Here is a 10138-nt window from a genome sequence, read left to right as displayed (position 1 = left end):
ACACACTCACGCTGTGGGGACTTGATTGCGCTGTGGGGACCTGAACCCAGGTCCCCACAAGGCAATGTCTTCTAAATGATAGAAAATGACTTCAGGAACATTTGTGTACATTTTTACAACTTTTTAAAAAATTGCCTTGTGGGGACCTGTGTTTTGTAAAGTGTGTTTATATTTTTGCTCTCTCTGCCCCTGTAGACAGGAGGCGGTACTGCAGTCTTAAACACACTTTGCATTTAAACACACTTTGCTCATTAGGAACAGATGCTAGCAGCAGAAAGCACACATATTTCGAATGAAAACATGCATAACCCAATATTAAAACCTATTTTAAGCTGTTGAATTTAAATTAATTGTTTCTGAAAATTATTAGTTGTTTTGTAAACATTGCTTAAAGGATTTTAAGGCTCCCAGTTTTCCGCTTTTACTGTTTTTTTGCAGATAAATACAGACAAAAAAAGATGTTTCCTCTCTGTATTTATTTTTGCAAATTCATTCATTCTCAAAACACGTTCAAAACAAAAGCATAGTTAAAAAAGACCAATAGAAAAAAGAAACTACTTATCGAGCAACTGTAACTTAGACTGACAAAGGTTTAAAAAAAAGCAGGCCCTTATTGTGCAGCTTATTTATCATTCCGTGTAAATGACTGACCAGTGCCTCTAAATATATTATGTTATTTCATCTGTGCTAACCTTTAGTTTAAAATGACATGGTTCTTTTGATTCTTTTTAAAAGAATCTCTGAGGCACTGGGCAGTGTTCCTATCCTGTGGGAAGCAAAATAAAAGGGCGCTCGGACATTTCCACTGCCAGCCAAAGAAGTGCATCTGCATAACAAGGCTCCAAGTAGCCAGCCTTGGTGATGACAGCTCCAGGCCGTGGCTGTTCGAGTCAGGGGGGATGGGCTCTCCTGCTTCCTAAGGCACACACCTTTGAAGCCAGGAGTAAACAGCAGCAGGGGTGACTCGCCGGAAAGGCTGAAGATCTGACAGAGCGTCTTTGAGACTCTGCTCACAGCTAGAACTTCAAAAAAGTATCGTTTTTAAGTACAGCAAATGCAGAGCAGCATTATTCCTATGCTGGCCAGAGCAGCTGATTTTGGAAGTTATGCCTTACATAAAATCTGGGGAAATCACTTTCTCTCACTCTGCTTTAGAAAGGAAAAACAGCGCACTGATGTAAAGCCCTTTGGTCAGGTTTGCACTATAGCCAAGGCAACCTCACAAGTTAATGAGAGCTAAGCACCTTGTACCACTGCACATATTAAACAGAACAGCAGAGTGACTTCATCGGCACAAGCACAGAAAGTTTAATGCTTGTTTTGTTTTATTAAGGAAACCCCCTTTAAATTCTTATTTTGGCTGCTAATCATTATGTTTTCCTTGAACGTTTCAGTCATCATCATCTTCTCTTTGAGACATGTGGAGGTGGGATGCGCTCCGGAAAATTAATCAACCCCCTGTTTGCAAAAAGCATCAGCATTGGAGGGACGTTTGTCTTTGGCAATAGTTTTAGCCATGTGCAAAATGCTCAGAGTATCCCAGTGTTTTCTGAACTCCTGACAGTCTGTGATCTCCTATTTCCTTGAAAACTAAGTGCCTCTTTACATTTTCCATATGACTTTATTGTCTTTATTTTAACAGTGAGTGTCCCCAAGTATGCTCTTAATAGGGAAACTTCATCAACTAATTTTTTTATGATTTCTCAGGGCTGACTTAATTCACTCTGGCATGTGCAAATATTACCTACATTGTTGTTTCCAAATACTCTTTTAGCTTCTGCTAAATATATACAATAAATAAATAAATAAAAAGAACTTTGTTGCACGTGCTGCATCACAATTGGCGATGCAGCTTGCGCAACGAAATTCATTTTATTTATTTTTTGTTTACTTACCTGAAATCGGCAGTATTGCACATTTTACTACTCCCCACCCTGCCACTCACCCACCCCACGTCAGCGCCCGGCAGCACGCCCTATACAGGCTGCTACTGCATTGCACAGTGTTGTATAAAATAATCACGATCCTGAACTGTGCTAAAAGGTTAAGAATTAAACCACCAGGTCTACAGAGAGCCATGCACCATTGATGTAATCAGGGATGAAGAAATACTGGTTATTGTGAGTGAAATCATTCCCTAAACCCCCCAGCGAAGCCATAGACATCACCCTCTCCCAGGACGTCCGCAACAAACTCAGCACCTTCTTCCATCTAAAAATCAAGTCCCTCTATGACAACTTCAACAAACTGACACGGGACGACTAAACCACTCACCCCCACCACCGACGACTGTTAACCCACCATCTCCGCCTGGACCCCAGCCACCACAGAAGAGACTAAATCAACCATGAAAAGCATCCACTCAGGAGCCTCCACAGACCCCTGCCCTTCCCACATCTTCCACAGAGCTGGCTCTGCCATTGCAATGGAACTATGATGCAGCATCAACACCTCCTTCGAAACTGGAATTTTTCCTGATGACTGGAAACGCGCAGAGGTCAAACCCGTTCTCAAGAAGCCCTCGGCAGATCCTTCAGACCTCAAGAACTACCGACCCATCTCCCTCCTCCCCTTCACAGCCAAAGTCACCAAGAAGACCCTCAACGCCTAACTAACGAAGTTCATTGAAGAGAACTTCATTCTCGACCCCTCCCAGTCCGAATTCCAAAGGAACCACAGCACCGAGACAGCATCTGCAACCTCCTTGACCAAGGACACACCATGGCCCTGATCCTACTAGACTTCTCCGCAGCCTTCTACACCTTCTCCCACCGCACTCTCTCCGCCAGACTCCATGATGCTAACATACAGGAAACCGCCCTCAAATGGCTCCGCTCCTTCCTCGCCGGCAGAACCCACAGAATCAGGCTGCCAACCGTCCTCTCTGAACATGTAGAGATCAACTGCGTAGTACCTCAAGGATCTTCTCTCAGCCCGACGCTCTTCAACATCTACATGGCCCCACTAGCTGCCATCACCAGACAGCACAGACTGAACATAGTCTCCTGTGCCAATGACACCCAGCTCATCCTCTCCCTCACCAAGGATCCTACCACCACCGACTCAGCTTCCAGGAAGGAATGAAGGACGTTGTATCCTGGATGAGCAGCAGCTGCCTGAAGCTCAACTTAGAGAAGATGGAGGCCCTCGTCCTCAGACCTTCTCCCACCGCATGGGACAACACCTGGTGGCCCAAAGCCCTCGGCAGCCTGCCCACCCCCACTGACCTCAGCATCATACTCGATTATTCCCTTCTCATGACCCCTGCTTCAACAACCACCGTAGCCTGTGCAAGACCTTCAAATGGATCCCCCCCACCGAATCAAGAAAGACCCACTCACTCATAACCGGCAGACTGGACAACGGAAACACCCTCTACGCTGGAATCAACAAGTCCCTGCTACGCAAACTTCAGACCATACAGAACACCGCAGCCAGACTCGCCCTCGGCATCCCTCGACAAGAACACATCACCCAACAGCTGCTCCCCGTCAAGAAGAGAGTAACCTTCAAGATACCCACCAACACCTACAAATGCTTCTACAACACCGGACCCCAATACCTCAAAGAAAGAATATTCTTCCACATACCCAAGAGAAACCTCTGATCCGCCAACCTTGCCCAAACCCTGCGCATCCGCAGAGCCAGAACGGGGGGGAAGATCCTTCTCCTACATCGAAAGCCAAGTCCTGGAGGGATCTCCAAGTGGAAATCAGATGCGCCCCTCTCTGCACATCTTCAGAAAGACCCTCAAGATCTGGCTCTTCAACTGACCGGAGCTGCTCACCATCACCCCCCCTCCCCAGCACCTTGGGACCCTGCCTGGTGAGTAGTGCACATAACAATTCCCTGATTGATTGATTGATAAGTTACTTCATTTGTGAGGTCATAGGAAGTGCATGATGAAGCTGCCAGATATAGGAAGTTGACTTAACTATAACTTGTGTATTTCAGTGTTTTTTAGGTTTTTAAAAAATACTTGTTCTCACCTTCCGCCGCCTAATAATAAGGTAACATCAACCCTTGTTTTTTCAGTGAATTTCTGTTTTATTTTAAAACAAATGTTAAGGTGTAAGAACCTAATCTAACCAAACATACATAGATTTTTTTAATCAAATTCTAAATTGGACCACCATCCAACCCCTTGCATGCAGCCACTCCTTCTGCACTTGAACTTTGGTCATGTGCTGTTACGGATGACCAGAGGGCCCTGCACACAACCCCATGTTTGACCAACCCCAGCTTTCAGTACTTGGTAATTACTTTCTAGTACTGTGGCACTCCCAAGGAAGCTTGCACAGTTAAGAGGTATCATAAGGCAGACACTTGTACAGACTCCCACAGGAGTACAGACAAACCTCACAGGAGGGCCTTGTTTGGTCTCATTAGAGTAGTTCCGTACATTGGACCCAAAGAAATGCATTATTGTGGGGCATCTAAATGCATTCCAAATCAAATAACGAGAATACATTTTCTTAGGACAATGTTAGTGAACTTGCCAGATGTATAGTGGTGGTCATTGCTAGTAATCCTGCATGTAATGGTCGCTAATTTAAATCTTGTCTGAGGTCACTGTTATGATTATTTGTGCAAGAAGCCTGATGGCCAAGGGGTGCCTACAATGCGCCTTTATTCTGAGATCATCTTTTTTCAAGGACTTTGGTACTGAGCCCCTAAGTCCAGTAATTGCACCTGCAAAATGTTACTGTGATGTGAGTGTGAGGGCCTGCAGTACAGTCCAGGGTAATTGTTGGGCTCCATTGGGTGTCAGGAGAAAAGGCTCAATCAGCCAATGTGATTCAAGCAGTTTTAACATTTTGGGCTCAGCTGGACTTCCATAGAAGTCCTGCAGGATCCAATGGTCCAGATATCCTAACATTTTTGGAAAATGTAAATTACGCCGGCTTAATTTGTATAATTTCAGAAAAATTAAGCCATTATGCCAATTTATGTGCCCATTGTGGTAACAATTTACAGTGAATGGTGTAATTCACTGTAAAAAAACGTGCCACAAAAACACAGGAACAACCAAATGCAAATGACTGTGTTCACAGTGCTTTTATTTAACATGTCATTGTGCCAAAAACTAATGCAGGGATGCATTTTGTGCTAAAATGTAATGCAAAATGACGGATTTCTATTTCATGTGATTGAAATTAATGTAATGTAATTTTGTCATATTTCACATAATTACACTGAACTATATATGTGCTTATGTAATTAAAAAAACATAACTTACCTGCATGGTAAAGTCCTGCTTCGTGGTACTTTCCTGCACAGTAAACACTACCTGGCAAAGGTGCTACGTGGTGAAGGATGCATTGTAAAGTTGACATACCCAAAATGGCAGTTGGGACAGTCCCACTGCTACAGAGGGTGTTTCCGCCGCCCGCCGTTTTTTAAAACTTAGTAAGCTCTTTGCTTAGCAAAACTTTTGAAGTTAAAATATTGAATTCCCAAAGTTATGAAGTCTTGAACATGGAACACTCCTCCTCAAGAATTGCATTGCACCTTTATCCGAAGATACATCAAGCAATGGCATCCAATAAGTGAGACATTGACAAAGAAAAAAGTGAGACATTGGCATGGGTTGATGTAAACTCTGCACTGATATTTATATTACTGAGATAGAGTGCTCCTGTGATGCTCTGTTCTACTGCCAGGCATCACCGCACGCTCAGTTCTGAGAGAAGGAGGGATGTTAGTAATAGCTCATGCTGAGATCAGCATGGTGACATGTTAAATCTCAATAGAATAGCTGATGAGACCTCTATCTGTTACCTAAATCTGTGTGTAAATTGTTACGATCCAATCCAAGAAGACAGCATTGAGGAACATTGTGTCTTTTGCATCTACATGTTTCACTTGCAACTTGTATAGTACCTGCCCCTTGTCCTAACCCCATCGCCTTGGGGCTAATTCCCCCGTAGCGCGGGGGGAGGGGGGCCGCACACGGCGCCGCGGTGCTGATGACGAGCTCGGCTCGTCATGGCCACGCCCGCTCAATGGAACGGCCAGCACAGCGGGGAAATTATCCCTGCGTGGGTGTTCCGCGGAGGCCATGACGAGCTCAGTTTGTCACCAGCACACGGCCACCGTGCTGCATGACCAGCTGAGCTCGTCATCAGCATGCAAGGTGTTAAGGAGGCTTCCACTATTCCTGCGCATGCCATTGCTATCTTGTGCTTTAGTGAAATCTGTGAAAATGTTTTTGATGACACTGTGCCACAATAATCAAACATTTTCTTTGTGTCCCTATATCATTGTTAGCACTGCGTTTCAATCTAACTCGGTGGATTAAACTCTCACCTCTGCAGGTTGCACGTTTATTTTCTCAACACAGTCTTTCGGTCACCAATAGTTAATTAAATGAACTAGAAGGATACAAAACACATTCCCAAAAGCTCTGTTTAAAGTGCTTATCATAAAAGTACGTGATCCATGTTTTTTAATAACAATAACAAAAATGGCTGTTTCTATCAACAATGAAAGTGTGATGCATTGGTTTCTTGGTTTTACATGTTTTAATGGATTTAAGCCTGTGTCATGTATTCAAAGATTACAGCACAAGGGAGCTTGTCCAGGAAGTGATTTGCTTACAAAATGCATCCATCCTAGTGGAAGGCACTTCTTGTGAAAAGAGGGGCCTTGGCCGTGGAGGTTGAAACACCACATTAAAAGTGAGTGCGTTAGCATGCATTTACACTTTTAAACGTGGCTGCTCAGCAGAGGAAGCTCGGTTAAAAGGCCTCCGCTGTCCTCGCATTCTCCAGGTCATGTTTACTTTTCATAAGAAGGAAAAGAACCAGAATCAGGATAAATGAACTGATTGTTTAAGCCAAAATAAAACCGGGAATATTTCTTTCAGTTTACAAATAAATGTAGATACAGCACATGAAAGTGTCAAGCAGCTGCTGAACTTCTACCTTGCCGGTCTGTGCCATTGCCAGATCCTGACCCTCTGTGACCTAATTGACTGGTAAATATGTTGAATTTCACCTTCTCCCGGGCTTAAGAATGGAAACTCGCGGGCAGACCTTTAAACTTTCAACGAGGAAAGCGCGATTCACCTGCATCCTTTGAGACACTCCCTTCCCCCTCCTGCTGATGCGAGGTGAGGGCTTGCTTTGTCATTCAGGGGATGCAAACGAGGTGCGAAGAAACGCTCTCGCAGGACAAAGGACCTAGCCTGACACTCCCAGCCCCAGCCAAGTGGCTTTGACCCCCTGCCACCAGTGTCTGTAGATTTTTGAGAACTGCACTCACTTCACAGAGACTTACATGCAGACAGGCTTAAAGCAAGGTAAATCTTTCACTGAAAAATAAACATTTTCAAAGCTGCAGCCTTTTAACTTTCGTTTTTTGTCTTCATTGCAATTTTATTAATTATACACAAAAATCCATCAGTGTTGTTCATAGTTCCAGATTACTGTTTCACAAACTGCACGACAGAGTACAATTTCTATTGTCTTATTTTCAGTAGTTACAATCCCGGCACTCAAGTGTGTTGTAAAATAAAGCAACCCCACTAAAAGAGCCGAAGTGGGCTTCTGAAGTCTTTAATAGGTTGAAGAACTATTTCACGTTCTTTAACTATTGTGAAAGAGCACAGCACAGCACAAGAACACAGCAGCAAATGCCCATTAAAACACATTTATATTACAATTCGAAATCATTACTTTTTTCCAGAACTAGTAGGAAAACCTATAGCTTTGACCTAAATATACATTTAGATACAAATGTTGACTGCATGCTTATGTCTGTGTGTTTTCATAGGCGGGTCCTTCACAGTCTAATGGTGTTTTTTTTCTCACAAAAAACCCTGCCCTTTATAAGATCACTGCTTGCGCATCATTTCTTTTAGTTACAAACAGGGATATTAGAATTGTGTGATTGTGCGGCCACTGCAATTTCCGCATAGTTATATGGTTATAGTGGATTTGCTGCATTTGCCACTTAATCCTTCACCTGCCACACAATCTGCTGAACTAAGCAAAAAAATTGTTTCTAGATCAGTCGGTTCAAACTTTACTAAAAATGCAGCGAAACGTGTTGCCCATAGTGGAAGGCCCTTTGCAAAGGTTGACTGGTCCCCTTTCTGTTGCTTGTTGCTATGTTCGAGTATTAAACTAATGCCCAGGCAGTGCGAACAAGTTTAAAAATTAAATGCTAATGAATTAATACAAGGTGTGCCACATCATGCAACATAATTTGCCTATTTATGCCGCATAATTACCTCAAACCTGCCGCAAAATTTGGCCCTCCCCTGCCAAATAATTCCAGTGGGCCTGGTTAAAAGTCTTCCAGGGGACTGATCTCTCCACATCTCTTGGTGTTCTTCTCCAAAGTAAATGACATATCATTGTACATTATCAGGCAGTATCCCTGCCTTTGAAATAAATGGTGCATAGCTACTTCTTGTAGTACCAGCTCCCATCATTACCGTTTGATGTAATTTTTAGGCCTTTTTGAAATTTAAATTAAGCTGCGTAATTTATAGAATTTCATGGTACACTTGTTATGCTGAATTCCAGAAATTGTGCCATTTCAAATAACTACGTGCGATTTGTGGTAAACATTGACCACAAGGGCATGGGAATAATGTGAATGTCCAGAACGTACCTTCTGTTGCTTGTGCCACTAATGCATTTTTGTGCTATGTTTTTACCGCAAAAACTCTTTTCGTGCTCACATACAGCAGTAAATAATGGATTTGCAGTATCATCCTTACACCTTCTTTCACCTAATTTCCCTGACATTTGCATGATTCCGCACAAATTATGCAAATTTCACACACTATAATTTTACACATTTTACATCATCCTTTCTTGTAGATGTTGCGAGATTGATTCCCAAGCCTTCTCTGTTTCCCCCTCTTTTTTAGTATATATATACATATCACCCGACCGTTCCTCTGATAAGGCTTGGGCTGTGTACTGCCTATATGCTTTAGTCATAACTATATTATAATTTGAGTGCCTATCTCTCACAGCTACTGCTACACTCATAGGACTGCACCCCAAGACAAGATAAGAGCATCTCTCTGGTTACTTATCCATGAAGCCAAAACACTTCCGTATAGAATGATTATAAATACAACACTCTGACAGCCACACACGCCCTTATGGTGTAGCATGTTACGTGTCCAAAAAGGTGCTCTGGCACCAGGGCTCGAGTCGGTGTACCACGCGGGTGGACGGCGTCCCCCACTTATTTTCCCGGGAACTTGATAACTACAAACTGCAACTGAGTGCAAGCCACCTTTCGTGACATCACTTCCTGTTGTGATGTCAGCGTACCCCCACTTCTTTTTTTTTTAGGACTTGTGCCCTGTGTGGCACCCCACGTGAATCACTGTACAATACAATAGCAGCACCCAAATCCCTAATGTCAGTAGCAAACTGTTGTTGCCATTTCATCCTGAATCTGCCTGGCACCACTGTACCTGCTCCAGTAGTGATAGCTGTGTCCTAATGCTCCATACTTGGACTTTAGCTACAATGCAGTGGGCTATTCACCTCCTTGAGCTCAGGTGCCACAGTTCCTGCTGCAGTAATGACATATGTACCCCTCTACTCTGTCCTCGGAGCAGTTTGCTCTCTGATACTCATTTTTCTGGGCCCTGGTAGTAGGTTGCTTTGGGCTCTTCACACCCATACACCCTAATGTGACTCCATGCAAGCTGCATTCTCGTGCTGGGAGCAGTCTGTAAAAGGTTTGTCAAACATCTGAGCCCTGGTGCCACTTAACCTCCTCAATCCCTATCTCACAGATGAACTGAGTTTAAGAAAAGTGGTGTTTGGGTATTGCTTTTACATCAGTCACCATTAGCGACCTCTGACCCTGTCACCAGACAGGTCGCTCCCCTCACCGCAACGCAGCCCTCCTGTGTGACCTGTGATCCGCTTGTGCCGGCCCGCCTACATCGCGGCTGAGTCGGTTTCTGCTGCTGTTTTTGGTTTGTTTCTTTAAGTGCCCATCCTTGTTTTCTGTACCCCTGTGCCCGCTGCCCCTGTGTCCCCTCTCCTTTTTCCCCCGCCGTTTTTTCCGCCGCTGCGTCCCTGTGGCCCCGCCCCCCTGCCCCCTATTGGCCACCCCGCTCCCACATCCCAGCTGCTCCTCCCTCCCTCTGACCCTC

This window comes from Lissotriton helveticus, chromosome 9 (genome assembly GCF_964261635.1).
Source record: "Lissotriton helveticus chromosome 9, aLisHel1.1, whole genome shotgun sequence".
Lineage (NCBI taxonomy): Eukaryota > Metazoa > Chordata > Amphibia > Caudata > Salamandridae > Lissotriton > Lissotriton helveticus.
This window is presented reverse-complemented; position numbering follows the sequence as displayed.